We start from the raw sequence: 19419 nt of genomic DNA, 5'->3' as shown, positions 1-19419 counted from the left end.
AGATCACGCGAAGCTTTGATAGGTAACCCAGAAATGTCAACACTCAACATAGTAATACCAGGCAGCTTTTCCTTTCTCAAACTGCCCAACTCGAGTCACTTTGTCAACTATCCAAACAGTTTGTTTTCTATTTATTATGTCAGTCAGCCGGCTCCAGCACTAGAACCTGCAGAACGCCAACTAGGGGGTGTTTGCTGACTGATTGATTGAGTACAAGCGGGAGTACGTGCTGGAGAAAACAACACATTTCAAATAAACAAATTTGTGTTTGAATTTGTAACGATGATGCTTGTTTTGGGTCCAGAACCGGTGCTTCAGAGGAGGAGGGTAATTTCCCGCAAGGACCAAGGACATACGTGTTTCTCTCTTTTTGAGGATAGGAGTGTGATTTAGTGAAAAGCAATGTTTTTGGTTTGGATCTCATAGATCACGCTTAGGTTATTATACAGTAGTGGTAAACAGAGAGTTATAGAGAGAGAGAGAGAGAGAGAGAGAGAAAGGGAGAGAGAGATGGCTTGGCTGGAAATCCCTGGTAATTGGGCCGTTCAATGAGCAGCAGCCACTCACCTTCAAACTAAAATCCATTCCAGGAGCGTAGAAAATCAGGAAAAAGGGCCATGATTATTCATCCAGTAATAGACATTTTACTTCCTGTATTGCATATAGGAAGACTGGCAACACATTGTACTCCCAAGGTGACTATACAGTATCCTGTATGTATATATGTGTTCAATTCTGTCGGTGGCTCCAATTTCACATTTCACGGTTCTCACAGTTTGTTTGGGATGTGATTAGCAATTGAACGTCACACATTAGTGATGACATTCCAACTGAAGCTGATTCTCACCACCGCTAGGCTACCAGCCAGCATAGAGTTATACGCCTAGAGGTGTTTTCTTTATAGATAGTTTATTTGCTTGTAAATGAGTTGATTTGCTTGTTGCTTGTTTACTTGCTTTTGTTACATTGATAAGACAGCTGTTTTCCAACTGTGCCAGAAAAATGTTTCTTATACCTGTAGCAGTGACACCGCAGATATCAGCAAACATACATTGACATCACAAATAGACTGAGCCAACCGGTAAGAAGAAACTTTTTAAAAACCAATGTTCCTAACTGCGTTTTAGAGCATACTCTCTGCAACTGTGACAAATACAATTCGCAAATGTATTGCCATGGACTTGCAACAGTTTTCTGTGATTGCAAACACATTGAACCGCGATGTGGTTTGCCAAACAGACCCCATCGTAACACGAGAATTTTGGAATAAACGAGATTAAAGACAATTCTTGACGATGAGTGAGTCTGCTTCCAGTGGCCACAATTGGGCCACCTCTGGCCCCTGGGGGTTGTCGCTCACCCCACATGGTAACGGCTGCAGGACCAGATTATTATATATATGGCACTCGCCCACACTACACTCGCCAGTGCCATAACTGACCAGAAAGATCCATAAGTGTCCCAGATCTATACCACGTGTGTCTGCTGTCTATCAGAGCTAAATCCATGGATGCCTGTTCATGGCCACCTCACTCTGACACCGCGTTTCATTAAAGAACAGCTGGAAATGAACAATGCCATCCTTCAAACTAAATCATGTTCGTGGATTTATTCGAACTGTTTTTTTGAACTTTATCAAATTGGGACCTCGATATCGGAAATTGGATTGAATCGACACTTCACGAAAGAACCAAGCAATAAGCGGTAATTGTCCTCTGAAAAAATGTTGCCTACCTTTCGTTGTTTCTTTTCTTATCCCGAGTGAAACGGCCGAGCTACGTTGTGTCCAGATGCAGGTGGTTATGTAGCATGGCCACTGTATAATTCACCACGGTTGCATGTGTATGAAATATTTATTTGCGTGCTCTTTCCTACCTGACCCTGATGCTGTAGGTAGGCCCCCTGCAATGCAGACCAATGTACTCAAATGCATATTCACACCGAATCGAAACATTGTGTATTTACAGTTTAGGTTGTGAATTGTCCCACCGCTGGCATTGTCTCTTCAAGCTATTTATGTTTTGAAACCATGAAAATGTATTTGGACTCGGGTTCATTTCAGAGTGTTCTTCACGCTCCTGTAACATTTTAGCTCTCAGAGTCACGAAACACAAGCTGCAGTCCAACTACACTGCTAAACTGTTTTGGTTTTTCTATATATGAGCTGTATATGTCATACCCATATTATATGGGTACAACTTCTGTGGATATTTGCCATTTTAGACTCTTCCATCCCTGTCCTGTAGTTTCATTCATGTCCATGAATCACATTAATCCACTGATTTGATTTTCGTCTGGGATGGAGGGAGTCACCCGACATAGCTGACTTCATTACTGTGTACAGCATTTTGCCATCAGCAGGGCATCCATGCTGCCATACAAATAAACAATGAATTCCTTATTTATAGCACGAGCATATGATAGTGTAATATTACAAATACACTTCATGAAGAACAGCCATTTATTGGCATGGAACATTGTAACAAAAATAAATAAATCCTTCTATGGTATGACCAACACAACATTCGATACAGACAAAATGAACATTCAAAAAATAAGCAGCGTTTCAGCGGAAATGTATGATTTAAAAGAAAACGATGTCGATGAGTGAGCTTCGTCTGCAGGTACAGCTTTATGCTCATTGAATCAAAAAAAGGTAAAAAAAAAAAAATTAATAAAACAGAGCAGTGTTCTGGAAGAGGCTCCCTTCCGGACTCTACAGGTGTTCCAGGCTCTGCCAGCAGCACACGCCCTGTGCACAGCGCACCACTGTCCTGACGCACCCATTAGGGGAACTCCATGTAAGATTGTGTAACGTAAAAAAACGTTTTTTTATTTTTTTCAATTGTAGCCTTTGTGATTTGAAAAATTCCTTTCTATTACACCACGACTGTCGCTTTGTTTCGATGAATCGTTCAGCCTTAAGTGTTAGTCATTGTCTTGATGCATTGATGATCTTTGTGGCTTCTGAGGGGGCTCTTTTAAAAGCATAGTTTGCTCGTTGGATTGGCATCACATACCCCGAACCTGAAACAGTCCCCCAGTGACGCAGGACAATCTCATTCGATGGGAGTGGAGCTCTTTGTTGTCCAATTTGCTTCCGAGTTTTAATTCAAGTGGCGCTTTTACTCTTTTCTAATTTTGTGGCAGGACTGAGTCAACGGCCGCTTGCAGGCTGCAGAAATGTTGTCGTTCAGACATAAAAACATAAAACGCAGTTGTCTGGAAATAACAACATGCCGGGCCAATCAGATTTGAGTTTACGTAACGTACCCATTCGTCGACTAATGGGCACACGTTTCTGATATTAATTTAATTATTTAAAGAAATGTTTTTAGGGCGTCAGAAAATGGTTTGAGTTCCAGGGCTGAGAAAGAATGTTATAACTAACATTGTTAAAACTGTGCTACATTGCAGATAAATACAAAACCTAATAACCAGCCAGCCTTTAAAATATACATTTCAATTACAAGAGTGAAGCAAAGCGAGCCGCCTGTTAATTACACCGGTTAAACATTACATCAGTTAGACTTATTATTATTTTATTAATGTACATATTTAAATTACATATTGACATAATTTGCACTGAAATGTGGCGTACGGAAGATCGTTTTCCCAGTGTCGGCGTCCCTCTTCCCTGCCCACAGGGCTCGAGCACACCACTGGCTGGAATGTGATTAATGGTTTCAAATGGCTCTTATATATGATATACGCAATAATTTTTACAATATACGCTATATTTTTTCGGACTTTCAGACTGGTAGACTAGTCCGAGTTTAAACTTCCATTTAAACGTCAGGGAAATAAGTCGTTAGGAAAATCCCTATTCTGAATGTGTCGTACAACCAGCAAGGGAACTGAACATTTTGTTAATTTATCAGTAACACCAACACAATAACTTATAACCAGGCTTTAAAAATTGAATGTAATTTACAAGCGCTGCACGGTGAGCACACGTGAACCGAGCCCCCTGTTAATTACCGGAAAACCATCAAAAGCTGTAATTATTCTTCTGAATGTGACGGAACAACCAGCAAGGGGACCGAACATTTATTTTTGTTAAAAATTTGTTTTTAAATTAAAAGCCATCCAGCGTTTCATACACAGGTCCAGCCATATGCTCCAGGTTTTAAGGTTCATTTTGACAAGGGGGCAGCTCCTGAGTTCTTTTTTTTCCTGAGACCCACTGACCAATGACAAACGTGGTCGACTGAGACTCATCTCGTCGACTAACGTTTAGTCGACTATTTGGGGGCATATGTTTTTTCTACTTGCTGGTCATATTTTCGCTGTCAAGGTAATAAATACTATGAACTGACTTCCTGTGTGGAAGTACTAGGTCCCTTACATGAAATTAAATAATGGACATGTGACATAACGCCATTGGGTGTAATAGGTAAATTAACTGGATATGAACTCTTCAGATGTTACGGGCATTTTGCTGTGTAGCCTCATTCAGGTCATTCAGATACGAGAGGGAAAAAAGGGAAGTGTCTTTTTTGAAGCAACCCAGATGAGCCTGCTCCCCCTTTTTCTCGGGAAAGTTCCATTTCAGTATATTGAAGACTGAGTCGGAGGGGAAACAGTTTGTAGACAGAGCCAGAGATCTTAATATTTCATCGAACACGCATTAATCCCGTGAAAGCGCAACGTGAATTTCCGAGGCTTTCTTTTTCTCCTCCTCCTGGCTAATCTGTGGCGACATTTCCCCATTGCCCACACCTTCCTTCTTCATCCCTCCTTCCTCCTTTCCTTTCCCCTCACAACTCAGCGGAGGAATTTCAAATCTTATGTGAGTTCCACTTCTTGCGATGCATGTTTAATGAGTCTTTTTATGCTTGTCATGTACGTGGGAAAGAACAGTAGAATATATATATATATATATATATATATATATATATATATATATATATATATATATACATATATACATACACACACACACACACACACACACACACACACACACACACACCCTGGATGGGTAAGGGAGTATGGGAAAAGGGGTACAAGCGATGGGGGGTGTCCGAGTTTGTAATGAGGCTGGCGAGGGGCCGACTGAGCAAACTGGGGCATCTGTAATGAGCATGAGGAGACCAGGGCTGGGGGGCGGGCGATAGGGTTTGTCGGGCGCTTAAATAAACAGAGAGAGTGAGAGAGAGAGAGAGAGAGAGAGAGAGAGAGAGAGAGAGAGAGAGAGAGAGAGACAACGTGTTCAAACAAGCTGTCCAGTGGTGTGAACGGTTAACAGGAGGAGTTTGTCATTTGTGAGTTTGGCCCAACAAGGGGTGCCAAGACCTTGTCATCTCAAACCTCTGCTATTCTGTATACAATACTACTGTATAATGTATAAGGTTTTATACATATGTTTGTATATATATATATATATATATATATAGTGTATACTGTATATGCTGTATATACTATACTGTTATGTACTTTGAACATTACATATAAGCCTTATGATTGTATTGTTTACTGTACATTTTTGTTTTTGCTGTATATTTGGACATTTTTTTCAAAACTAGTTGGAATAAAATAATTAAATAAACATCTGAAATATATACATGCAGAGAGAAAAAAATATAAATATTTATCATTTTTTAATGATGTTGATTTACTTAAGCAAAATATGCAGGCAAACAATATAAACCAAATAAAAAAGCAAATAAAATAAAAATAAAAAGTCATAATCAATATTGCGCCGTTGTAATTTAAGTTGTTTTTAGACTATTGCGTCATATTCAAATTGTCACAGAGAGCACACATATGATAACATCTTGATTTTCCTCATGGAATGTGGGGTGATATATAAGCACTTATAATGGGTTGCCAGTTTCACCTTCAGACCAGTGTGTGTGGTGTGAAGCTCCAGGTCCTGAGCTGAGTGCATCATCGCTGCCCCAATCCCATAATGAGCAGGAGGATCGATCTGATCCTGTCTCAAAAGTTTCGGTTTGCCCATGGGAAGACCATCCAGCGGCACAGGAAAGTGGATGATGAGAGGAAGAGGAAGAAGGAGGAGAAAGAGTAAGACCTAAAAAAAATGGAGGAACAAAACTACTCAAATGAAACCGGTTTGAAAAAATCAACCTAATAATGAACAAGGAACAACATAAACCTGGCAATATAAATGATTAAAAAAAGACAAGAAAATTGCAATATACAATTAACCTAAAAGTTTACTAAAATATATTCAAATGTAGCAGTATACAATATACCAAGAAATGTACAATGAACTGTAAAAAAACTCCTAAAAAATAAACAATAAACATTTTGGCAATATAAAATAAACCTAATGATAAACTATAAACATTTAATATAAACCTAGAAATTAACAAAACAATTCAATAAATAAAGTAAAAAACAAACAAGAAAATAGCCAAAAATGTGGCAATGCGCAATAAACGTATTATTCTTCAATAAATAAATAAATCGATCTAAAAATGAACAATAAGAATAAACCTAAATGTTCATATCTGGTAACGGAAATAAAGCCAACGACTGAAAAGTAACTGGCTTCATTCCAGATGAAGTCGGCTTCATTTAAATCTTTCCACTTTATTTTGGTGATTTTAATACACCGCGAAACACCCGCGTTGGTCTCATACGGAATTTTAAGACTTTTCCTCCGTCCTCAAACCGTTTGAAAAGCAATTTGGGGTTGAGCCTGTGCGTTACGTCGGAGCGAGAAGAATGGAGGTGGTCTCCGAAACACTTGGAAGCACTTTCCTCAAAGAACGCGGTTTTTGGGTTTTGGGGTTTTGGGGTTTTGGGTTACGCTTAGGGGTGAGGCTGAACGCCTCCAGCCCACTGTTAAATTTTTTAAAATTTCATTTTTTGATCACCACATTTGGGTTTTCTGCCAAACCACAATCGTGCCGAATAAATCAGAGAAGAGGTTTGGCCTCAAATTCCTCCCAGAGTTACCGGATTCTTTGTCACCGTGGGAGGTTTTGGTAACTCTCTTGGATTTGATCACATGCTTTTTTGCCACGACAGAAATCGTGTGAGAAATATGTCATGAATAAATGTGTTAACTAAACAATACAGTAAATCTAGGAATGAACAATGGACGATGCAAAAATAAACTCAACAATAAACCAGAAAAATAACCCTAAAAGTAAATAAAGAGCAATCAAATAAAGCTGAAAATAAACAAAAATCCACGAAAAAACATGGAATAAAATTTTGAATATTACATTTTTTTTAATAAACATTTAAGTTGAATAAAAATGTCATGCAAATTTCACAATATACGTCAATAAACCTAAAAAGTGAAAGTGAAATAAATAAATTATATATATATATATATATATATATATATATATATATAGCAAAACTTTTCAGGTTTTTTTGTTGCTGCATTACGACCCCCATCGTCTTCCGTCTTTCTTTCTTTTCTTTTCTCCTTCCTGGGATGTTTAGAGTCTCTGCATGCTCTAAACGTTCTCTCTCTCTTCTCCCTTTTCTTCTCTCTGTCCCCGAGCTCCTTCCCTCCAGCTATTACATCCAATTAGGACGGAGCGACAGAGTCCCCCCCCCTCCACCCTCTCTCCACGCTAACAATGTGAAAGCAGTGCGGTGATTCCGGGTTTTTGTTTTTTTTTTCCTCCCTCTCCTCCGCTCTTTGATGTGAACAAATTACGCCTCAAATGCTTTGCTTTACTTGGAAGGGAAATAAATAAATGCACGGTGCACTCTTTCATCTCTTCATTCGTTCTCATTTGGTGAACAAGAAGGAACGCTACGCAACGAAAACATTGTTTGAAATGGAATGATTGTTTTTCCCTTTTAAAGGTAAATTTCCTTTGAACTGTGTTTGGAGGTGTCGGACCTTTGCAAAAATATTTGGGGCCTACGTGGAACTGTTGAAATCACAGCCGTTGTAGCGCCATGCTGGTCGTGGATATGATCTGCCGGGCAACAACATGCTGTTGGTCGAGTTTTGGGCTTTTATCAACCGTGCAGAAGGTGTGAGCTCTGACTCAAACTCCATGCAAAATGGCAATGCTAGAGGAATCGAAACCCATTCGTTCATTGTGACCTAATCATTGAAATGACTCGGGAGTCGGGCGTCAAAAGAGTCGTTTGTTCACGACAGAAAATAATGAGGGAAGGTTAACACAATGTGGAAAAAAAGGGTGAAGCCAATTGGAATAATGCATATTGAATGCGACTGATTTGAGCCCACTCCTCTGGCTCTCGTTGCACCAACTGAATTCAACAAACGAAAAAAAACAACCGAATTGAACACGTCTTTTTTAGCGAGTCGCTCGTAAAGATTCAAATCTCTAAAAAGAGACCAACTTTTCATCGCTCATGCAAACCGCCATCCTTTTTATGGCCGTTAATGTGACTAGAGCAGAGAAAGACAGTTTTGCGGCGCATGTCAGACCTTTTCTGATTACTCGTTTCAGGTGAATGTAGAGTGAGACTTGGCGTGAAGTGAAAGGGATTCTATTTTTTTTTCTACACAAAGCCACCCCCCCCAAAAAAACCCACTGTGAATGGGTAAAAGTGTTTCCCCCGCCTTTTTTTTTTCTGCCACAGCACCCTTCTTACAGTAAAATAATCCCACTGCGCACCACTGATAATGTAACAAAACTGGGGCCTTCACTTGGCCAGTTATTATTGGTTATCCAGTTGTTATTGGTTATTTAAATGCATTCAATTTCTATGGAGTCCTCAAACTGCTTCTTTGATTTTTGTGCAGTTCATTATGAAGGCCCACGAATGGAAAATGACAGGAGCTGACATCAGGCATAGGTACTGGAGATCTAGGGGGACTGGGGGTTCGGGGGGACTGGGGGTTTAGGGGGGGCTGGGTGTTCAGGGGGGACTAGGGGTTTAGAGGGAGCTGGGTGATCAGGGGGGGCTGGGGGCTCAATGGGGACTGGGGCTATAGTGGGGACTGGGGATTTAGGGGGACTGCAGGCTAAGGGGGGTCTGTCCTGCTAAAATTCCCCTCTGTGCAGGTTCTTATCAAATGACCCTCTTTTTCCACACCCACAGCATTTCATGGTGTCGGATGTGGTTATGCAGGGTAATCCATCTCCTCGATTCTGTACTTCAATGTTATTTTCACTTCCGTTGCATTGTTTTTTAAAACCGTAAAGACTTTAAAGAGAAAAAAAATGTCTTTAAGCTGAGGAGCTTTGCATCCTGAGGAAATCAATTAAAGGGGTGAATCAATCCACAACGATATACACATTGTCCCGAAAAATCGTCACCGCACTGTACATTCTGTAGGCAAATTTAACAGCTCCAGCTCCTCCACGGAGAAGCTTGCGAGCTTCACCGCACACCGGCAGGTGAGCGCCGCCCCCCTCCCCCGGCCGCCGACATCTGCCCTGCAGCACCACGACGAACTAAACAATCACAAACAACACAAAAGAACACAAAATAAACTACGCATTTATAAGGAATGTAACAAAACAAAGGTATAAATAAAAAAGAAGAGAAAGTAAAAAAAAAACCCAGGCTGTGAAGGTGCATCAAGCTGAGGAGAGACAGGAGAGAGCACTCACACCGGGGAGCAACCAATTAGGTTCCGGAGATGCGGAGTGTTCCGACAACTTATTTCAACAGTTCCGTTTTAATCAGAAGACAAATTAAACACACACAAGTCCACCATAAATCAAGTTTATATATATTTATTTTCTTACATATTTTTTAATACTTTTTGCGACACAATGTATTTTGATCAAACTTGGCTGGTTGAGCCTGAGCGCCAAGTAGGCCCAGCCACAGCTACGCACCCGCCCAATTCCAACGACCACCTACTTGTCACGCTAGCCCAACGACACGTAGTCTCTCGTCAGCTCTGCACCTCGGTGTTTTTCGCGCTTTTCCTCATTTATCTTGCCCGTTTTCCTGAAGGCCTCAGCAGACTCTACGGGATTTGTGTCTTTGGATCTTTGGTTCCGCTTCAGTCATCGCGAGATAGAGGTTCACCTCCCGGACACATTCTGATCCCCCGAAATTTCAGTCAGCGGCCTCGCGTGGTTCGCTGTGACATTGCGGGAGACACATGATTAAATTAAACAACCCACAAAGCTTTCAACACGATAGGTGCCTAGAATGGAGTAGGGTCCCGAAAAGTCTGTGTAGGCCAATGTACATACATTCATTCATTAGTCATTGTCAAGGGAGTTACTGAAAGTATATGGACATGCATGGAATGACATTGTTTTTAACCAAATTATATATATATATATTTATATTTTTTGTCTCACTATGTACGTATGCAGATGATCTAATTATGTTGCTGGGAGTAGTCTCTCAATTAGTTATGTGGACCCTGTAGGAAAACCTCCAAAAGATTGTTCGAATGACAGGTAGCGACACTTATTCGTTGTGTAATGTGACAGAAAATCCCAATAAATCAGTTGTATGTTTCGTTCATAAAGATGGCGAATTAGGCTACACATTAGGAGCTCCGTGATCTGGGAGGACTCCAGCCGCCGGAGAGGAGTCAGTAGATGCGGTTCAGGCATCCTGTAAGCATGCCCCCTGGACGCCTCCCTTTGGAGCACCTCCAACTGGGAGGAGACCCCGGGGCAGACGCAGGACCCGCTGCAGAGATTATATCTCTGGGCTGGCCTGGGAATGCCGAGGGATCGGCCAGGAAAGGCTAGAGGAAGTTGCAGGGGCATCTGGGACGCTCTGTTGACCCTGTTGCCACTGGGACCCTGGATAAGCGGGTCAGAAAATGTATGGATGGATGGATTATTCATTATTGTATAATCATGATATTTGATTTTGTCAATATCTCCCCAGCCCCCGTCTTTGTTCAGTTGAAATAGGTAGAAATGAGTGAATTTCCACATTGGGCTTGTGCAGACAAGATGGAGGTAGAATTGGAAGGATGATTCACTCAGACTGAGCTGTTTTAAAACAAACAAGGGCGGATTCCGCCGCCCGTTCTCCCTTATCATTAGTCGGAATAACATCAACTATCCCGGTGAATCCTCACGTTTCTCAAAAGAATGTTGTTTTTCATCCCCTTTCTTTGAAGTCGGAGGATGTTAAATTGCGTGACTCATTTCACGGCTAGCCATTGACGGCCAGATAATGTGACATGGAGTGTTGTTATTCCCAGAGATAAATGTGAGAAGTGTTTGTTTCCGTAAGTGTGGAGGACGTGTTCTGAGGAAAAAGGTAATTTCTCTCGTTCCAACATAATATGACGATTAAATCTTTCTTATTTTCTCTTATTTTATACAGATATGGGGTTTGACAATTTTACAGTATTTTGCAAGAATAAATGGATAGCTTCTTCTTCTCAGATGTCCCTCATGTAGATTTCTCCATGTTCTCTCACAAAGATGTGCTTAACTGACTAAATCTGCATCATTTCAAAGATAAATCATGTGAATTTTTTTTTTTATGTACAATGTACGATCTCATCAATTTGTTTTAAGAAATGCATTTTATTTTGGAGTTAAAAAACACAAGAAGAAACCCTTTGCATGCCTTATTTTTTCCATGTTGGTGTAAACCCGTACATTCAATTTGGGAATGTTGCCTCTGATTTTGTCACAGTCTTTTAGTGGAGCTGGCTTTCAGACGCGGCTCCATTGGTTGGAGCGTTTTTGATTGACAGTTTAATCACCCGGAACGAGAACCGCAAGACAAGTGAGCAGCATAATAAGTGTGCACCAAATACAGATCGATTTTCCCCCCGTATTAAACCAGGTCTATTCTATCTTCTGCTTTAGGGATTGAAGATTTTTAATCGCCTAAAATTTGGATCGTCATGGCCAGCGTAAGATCACGGCTGTCGGTTTTCAAATTTAGTGTGAGTCCAAATTATGAAATTTGGACTCACACTAATGACTTTTACTCTTGTGCAGAAATTATGCAAAGTAATAGTGATTTACTGATGTTTATAAAACACGTTCTCATCATTACGAAGAGTGACGGTTGGCTTGACCTACGGTTGGTGGATCCACTCATATTACTGCGATGTTTAAAGGAACTATCAGAATCAAGGTGTCATGCCGGGCCTCATTTTGCACTTTAATTTAACAAATGAGTATTGAATATTTTATATATTTTAAGATTTTATTGAAGCATTGGACATCTTGAATGTTGTTTTCATTTGAAACCAAAGGCAAAAGTTCCTTGCTTGAAATTTTTTACAGAATAAATGGAAAGCAAAGTTATTTGCGTCTGCGGGCCGCGGGGGGGAGAGTTAAGTTGACACGCATGACGCGCTACGGTTGGGGCGTGGGGGCGTTCATGTAACGTGCGTGCGGGAAAGGATCACCCACCCGTTCGCCGCGCGAACAGTGAAGGTCCGATGACGTTCTGCAGAGCTGTCATGGCCATGTGCTTCTCTATTGTGTGTAACAAGTTAACAAATTAGGTTAGCTATGATCTAAACGGACATTCCGAATAATAGTTATAATGAAATGAATCTGCTCTGAGGCAAATTTATCTTTCTTCATCCGTCCGTTGTTAACGTCACTGTTCACACCGATCATCACTCTTATCTTTTTGCTGATCCCAAAAATGATCCGATTCCGTGATTCAAAATCGTGATGTGATGCGAACCGTGGGTTTTGTGATCCGTTGGATCCCAAGAAGTAATCACAGTTTTAAAAGGCACAATTGTTTCACTATATATCATTAAACTGGTAATGGTACGGTCGCACCGTCGGCGACGGGGCGCTGCAAAGCGCCAGGCTGCAAAGCGCCAGGCTGCAAAGCGACAGGCTGCAAAGGGCCAGGCTGCAAAGGGCCAGGCTGCAAAGCGACAGGCTGCAATGCATTTCAAACAGAGCTCGGCTTCAACCGGCTGCAGGGGGCGGAGCGTCTACCACCGACGAGCTGACAGCTTCACGGGCGACAAAAAAAAGTTGAGCAAATTTATCCATGTTATGCAAATGAGCAGCACCAAGCCCCGGTTGACAGCCAATAGGAAGGGAGGTACGCTCTCAATGGCGCTGATTCTTGAAAAAATGGATGCTCGGAACGCTGCGTTGGCCCTATTCTTTTAAATGAAAAACTTCATCATCGATTAAATAAGGAACACGTCATTTTACGTTTCTTCAACAAGGAAAATTCTCTATTTTAGGGGACGGATGGCAAGATTATAAATGTCATTTTTTTCAAGAGGTTATTTATTTTGCCAAGTAAACAAACTACACCATTTTAATAATCATACGTTGACACGGCACCATCTATCTATGCAATGTATATTAAATATGGAAAGGGAGATGTTGAACCGAGATGAGTTGAAATGTTTGGCGCGCCCACAACAGCCTGTCCATTTTGAGCCAACGCGCCCACAAACGCCAGGTGCACAGAATCCCCGTGGCTGCCGGCGTGACCGTAGCATAACCGCCCTGCCCTTAATGAACTGCATGGCTATAAACACGCTCCCATGCACTGATTGAGAGTAGCTAATTGAGTGATACTGTACGTCTGCAAAGACAACTGTAACCGAACCTATCGTCATAGCCGTGCATCATCAGCAAAGCAGTGAAAGGTGCACAATTTCAACCTCACAGGTACAGCGGACCGGCTCTTGCATATGCTAAAATCATAGCGTTGCCACGTAGAGCAATGTGATTAAAGATGTAATAATAGAACATTACAAGCACAATCACAAAGGTCAAGTAAACAAACCATCAAGCGTGGTGATAGCTCACATTTAATCGCCACAGAATCTGCCTCCGTGAGAAGAATGGGACAGAATACTAATTAAAGAAAAAACAAGCAAAGGGGAGAATGACACCGCAGGCTTTTATTGGTGTCAATTAATTGTCAGTGAGAACTGTAAATTATTTTTTTTTATTGAAGTCTTTTTACGAATGAGGTTTTGTTTCGCTTTCGAGATCCAAATTAAAAAAAAAAAAAATGTCTTCGCCCCCCGTCGCACTGTTCTTTTCCTTGTAACTTCTGGGACTTTTCGCTTTGATTATGAGTGGCACCGATCCAATCCCATATGCCTGGGCGTAGGGAACGAATGTCAAACTCGAGGAAACCAAAGTTCAAAGTTTTTTACTGCCTCAGATTCATGACAAGGGACACTTGACAGACAGGAATAGGTTTTTTTTTCGGCCCCTGAGACCAGAGTCTGGACGCTGACGGTAGACCGCCAGGCGGCCGCCGCGCGGCTAAATGGAGGCAAGATCATACCTCAGATTGCTTCTGAATGTGTGGGGCAACATGCATTATAAAACACACCCCAGATAGATACGCTCTGTGCGCTGGGGTTTAACCATTCTTTTTTATCCCCTGAAGTCATTGCTTTTCACTTGGGTTTGTCTCCAGCTGCAGTTCTATCTCTAGTTCTGCTGGTGAACAAGATATTCCTGATCTAAATGCTGTAGATGGGATTCAGTGATGCAATGCGGTGCGTTGGTATTTTGAAATTGGAACGGAATTTAAATGTATTCAATTTAATTGTACATTGTTGGCGGTTTTTTAAGGCGTTACAACTGCTGCTACAACTGTTACATTATATATTAAATTAACTTTTTTGGTTATATTTATGTTTCTTTTTTTTTTTACTGCCTGTTAAAATGTAACATGGGATGTAACGTGGAATGTAACATGGCAGTCCTGGCCATACAGCTTTACAACTAGGTTCACAATCTATACATTTATTAGTTATGCTATTTTGAGAATCGATCAATACAGTATCTGGAAACAGATAGTAGTTTTCTGGTGAAGCTGACATCACCTGTAGCAACAAACAACTTCTTCTTACAACATGGGAAACAATTAACCCTCAGTCAGAACGACACCGGATGTGCATATCCCTCAATTGTCAATATATTTGATTCGATTCAAAATACTTTATCACGGCACTAAACCTACGGAAATGCAATATAAGCTTTTAAAATACACGCACAGTGCTCCGGTGCCTGCTTATCGTCGTTCTCAGTGTCATTTTGGCACCCCGGAGACCCCCCGCACTGTTTGTGTCACCTGAAGCCAGGTGGTAAACACGTTCCTTCGGCCGGTGGCTTAACAAAGGAAATCCTATAAAACATCCTCCTTTTTCCACCGAACCAGAGACCGATCACCTGCGGCTGATCAGTCATTCTGGATCGTCCGACCCGGAGCCGGAGCACGTACAGCGGCTACTGTAAGCGCTCGGGGATCGAGGCAAATACGAACGATTGGATCAGCGGACGTACAGACTTGGATTCTCCCCTTGTGCCTCGTTTTTTTTTGCTTTCAAATCCGTAGATTTGAGGAATGTATTTAATATCTACCAGACATCCAAATTCCTTGTTTAAATTTACATGAAGTGCTCTCTCACGTTAAAACGAGATTGTCCCAAACGGACGTCTGAACAAGAGCCAATTTTGCCTCGATGTTGGACAGAACTCGGATTTTCAGGAACTGTTTGACGCCCTGGTGTGTTGAGACGGTCTTGACGGATATTGTATAAATCACTTTACTGGCAATAGCAGCACAACAATAGCGGTGGTTCTCCTCCTCAAGCCATTAGCGGATGACGGGTCATGGTGATGAGAGGTTTGACTCCTTCTTCGGTTCTTGACAAGTCGCTCGGGAAAAACAGTCGCTCGCTCGTTCGCCGCAGTGACTCGCGTCTCCCACGTCACGTCAAACATTCGTCCGCCACGAACTAATCGCTTGTGAGTCTCGCGTCGGTAATCTGGCACCCACTTATCACGAAACCCCGTTCGCCAAACGCCCCGGCAACGGGGGAAAGGTGAAAATGAATGTTAACTCCAGCCAGCGTTTACCTCAGCAGGGAGTCACGGGTATCGCCGGTGAATATTCCGTCGCTCCCTGATTGTTTGGGGTTTTTCTTCCCCCGACGAGACGCGACTTTGCCCGCTGATGAAACGCAACTGAATGCCGCCGTCTGACTGAAAAGCAAAACGTCTGATTCGCTCTTTGCTTTCCCCGAACAGCGCTTTATACATTTTTGCACACATTGCACACATGTTTACCGCGGTGTAACTGACAACTCGCAGTGGTATCTTATATTGAATAAAACCGATGAAAAGTGAGTGAATCTTGAAAAATGTCCTAAAGTTCTACTGATCATCATCATATATCCCTTGTGTGGGAAACACTGGAGGGGACATCTTCAGATCTCCTCACGGGTGATGTGTGAAAAGATGTAATTTCCTGTTTCTTAAAATGATTCTTATTCACGCCGTCGTCTTGTCTTCGTCTACCCGCTTGTTTTTTTTTTGTTGTTTTTTTTTTTTTCTGGGACTGTGATGTGTGATGCCTGTTTGGCGGAGTAATACAAAGGCGTTTAGCCTCCTAATTCACTGCGACTGCATCGCAGGGCACCCGGGGGCCTCGTACATCACGCTGCGACCTGTAAATCACGCCTGATGATTGATACAGTATGCAAACAGTGCATGTGATAAATCATTGAATCCATTATGACTCCTCTCTGTTTCCACACGAAGGCATTCAAACGCCGAGCTATTACTCTGGAAAAAAAAATAAAAATCATTCATCCGAGTGAAAAAGTCACATCTCGCCCTATTTTTGATATGATTTAATCTCTTTTTTGTTTCAATTTAATAATTGAATAATTTGTTTTATTTTAATAATCCATTCTAAAAAAGATTAATGATTATTTTAAATTGGAAACATTTTTTAATATTTCTTGAACTTGGTTCATGCTTCACTTTAAACAGTATACTAAAGAAGTATTGGAGCAATTACAGCAAAGAGTTTTGGAGCAATTAGATGATTGAGTTCCGTTTTAATGTTCTGAAATCCTATTTTAAACGGATCTCAATTTGTGAAACGATTAAATGTAACATTTTCATGCAGGAGTCCATTTTATTAGTTGTTAAACACCTGAAAACTGCTCACCATTGAGTGACATAGTTGAAATTAGAAAATTATGACCTTCTAATATTTCTGTCTTCTTCTTCTGTCTTTCTTCCGTTCTGATGTCCTCATTACATGACACATTTATATATCCATTTCGTGATTTAAGATCGTGTTTCTAAATCAGTGGTGCCTCAATTGACTTTTTCAGCCCAAGTGTGTGTGTGTGTGTGTGTGTGTGTGTGCGTGCGTGTGTGTGTGTGTGTGTGTGTGTGTGTGTGTGTGTGTGTGTGTGTGTTTGTGTGCGTGCGTTTTCTGCAATTTTTTTTGTATCTTTTGGGGCTATATCCTGGTTTTGCTCTATCTGTCTTGCACACCTTGAGGGCGTATCAGCCACGTTGCTGGACAGAGCGGCTGGTTCCCATTTAGATTATGGATGGTTATTGCCTTACCCCGGCTGTCCCTCAGATTAAACCAATACGATCCAGGGCGGGAGGCTTATCGCAGCACCGAGAGAGACAATCTGCCCAAAGTGACGTCGGGATATTTGAATACGCCGTCTCGAGAAAACTTTTCACGCGGCTCTCGCGGTTCCTCTTATTACGTCCACCTTCTGTAGAGAGAGATTATGTTGCGACGGGAAAGCGAGGGTTTGGACGCCTCCGGGTGTTGGTTTTCTGTGTATTCATTTGTTTAATCTTTCTTGTTCGAACGACCACAAATGCCAAACGCAAAACGCTCATCTCCGTCATCAATATGCCATATCCCTTCGGAATGACTCAAATCCTCCCACGTGAGAGCCACTTTGGCTGGTCGCAGGCCAATAAAATCCCATTTTCATTAATGCGTGGTGCTAATTTGCTTTTTTTTCTGCTTTAATAGTACAAAATCATATCAACTCACAAAGTATGGGCTTAAAGGAGAGTTTAAAACGGGGGGAAAGCTGTGGAATTGTACACAAACACAAACAACTTTATTGGTCCGCGCTTCATCCGTGACAACTTATCAGCGCTCATGACAAGCAGGATGAACCTCACCGCTGGAGAACTGGTCTCGTCGCGTTTTTTAAATAACCCAAAGAATGTCTAAATGAATCTCAAATGAAGGTCTAGGCAAGCAGGGAGGATGTGTGCACAGATGTGCTGTTGGACGAAAGCGGTTGTCCGGGAGGGCCTTTTGAGGGTCATTAGACATGTTTTTGGACCGTAAAGGTATGTGTAGGCTATGTGAAGTGAATCTCTTTCTTGTCCGACTCGTATCTCTCTCTCTCTCTCTCTCTCTCTCTCTCTCTCTCTCTCGCTCACTTCTCCGCCGAGGAAGAGTTATGAGCGTATAGTTGGAACCAGATCTTCTGCGAGCGGGGTTGTAGTTTTCGTAGCAGCGGTCGGGTCGGCTCCATATGGATTCCAGTGGAGACGAAACTCAACCCCGGCAACCTCTCACTCAACTCAACTCAAACAACATGCTGATGGTATCCTGTGTGGGAATGTGAGACGCTGCAATCATTGACCGTTTCAAAGCATTTCCACAATTTAAGGAGTCGAGAACACAGAAAGTTAGCGGGCCGCCAAGGGTGGGTTGGTTAGAAACATGATTGGATTTGGCGTCCATAGCTGTCTCGCCCTCTCCTTCCCGCCATCGTTTCCATCTGTTAAAATTTGAAATCAGCAGTTTAACATGATAGTGATAAGCCCCGGGGCCCTTTTCTTTTTGGACCCGCAGGACGCACACAAACACCCACACCCACTCACTCACACACACACACACACACACACACACACACACACACACACACACACCCACACACACACACACACACACACACACACACACACACCTGACTAGGTATGTTCAGCACCACACCGCTGATATTTCGTCTGTCACTTGCAGCTTGGCACGCCCGACTTGAGGACTTATTTCTGCTTAACACTTCACACCAACGCCCCCCGTCCCCCGTCCTGTCCACGTCCGTCCCACTCCTCGTCCTTCACGCAAATTGTTGTATCGCCAGCGCAGACAAGGGAACGGGAACAGGCGTCTGTCTCCCACTTTTGCTCTCACTCTCTCTCTCTCTCTCTCTCTTTCTCTGTCTCACTCTCTTTCTCTCTCTCTCTCTCTCTCTCTCTCTCTCTCGAACTTCGAAATATACAATCGTTCTGTCACTTGCACAACGCTGATCATGGGATGGACCCCGAGCACCGCTGTTCCAAATAGTATGTTTTCGATGGAAAGAAAATGCAATGTATAGTAAGCCACAGTTTATGTAAAACGGGCTCATGCTCATTGGTAGGCGGCGTCATTGGCGTTGAAAAATGAAAGATGAATTGTTTCTGTTTAATCAACATGAGCTAATGTGAGCCGCTAAAGACCTGACGGTGGCATATTTATTTAAAATCAAGCCTCGTCAAGCACAACATTCACAAAGAAAATCCGTACAATTGGGTGTTTTAAGGTTCTTGGAGATCATCGTGTATCCCTGACCAGATGTTTGGAAGCGTTTTTGGAAGGGCGTTCCAGTTGCATGCTGGGAGAGACGAGGGGGGGCACTGGTAATGATGGTGGACAGCCCAGGCCTCAGCGTCGGGCCGGGGGTGTTATCCCGTCGGGGATTAGGAGGCAACGATGCAG

General features: G+C 42.2%; 1 protein-coding gene across 1 annotated transcript in view; it reads left to right on the top strand.

Annotated features, from left to right (window-relative positions):
• LOC307232379 (EGF-like repeat and discoidin I-like domain-containing protein 3) overlaps positions 1-19419 on the top strand; it is a gene marked incomplete at its 3' end in the record, with an annotated part of 120773 nt that overhangs the window by 8868 nt on the left and 92486 nt on the right. The gene's annotated exons all lie outside the window — the stretch shown is intronic.

Source organism: Zeus faber (assembly GCF_960531495.2).
Source record: "Zeus faber genome assembly, chromosome: 7".
Classification (NCBI taxonomy): Eukaryota; Metazoa; Chordata; class Actinopteri; order Zeiformes; family Zeidae; genus Zeus; species Zeus faber.
The sequence above is the reverse complement of the archived record's forward strand: the minus strand, read 5'-3'. Positions and strand labels throughout refer to the sequence as shown.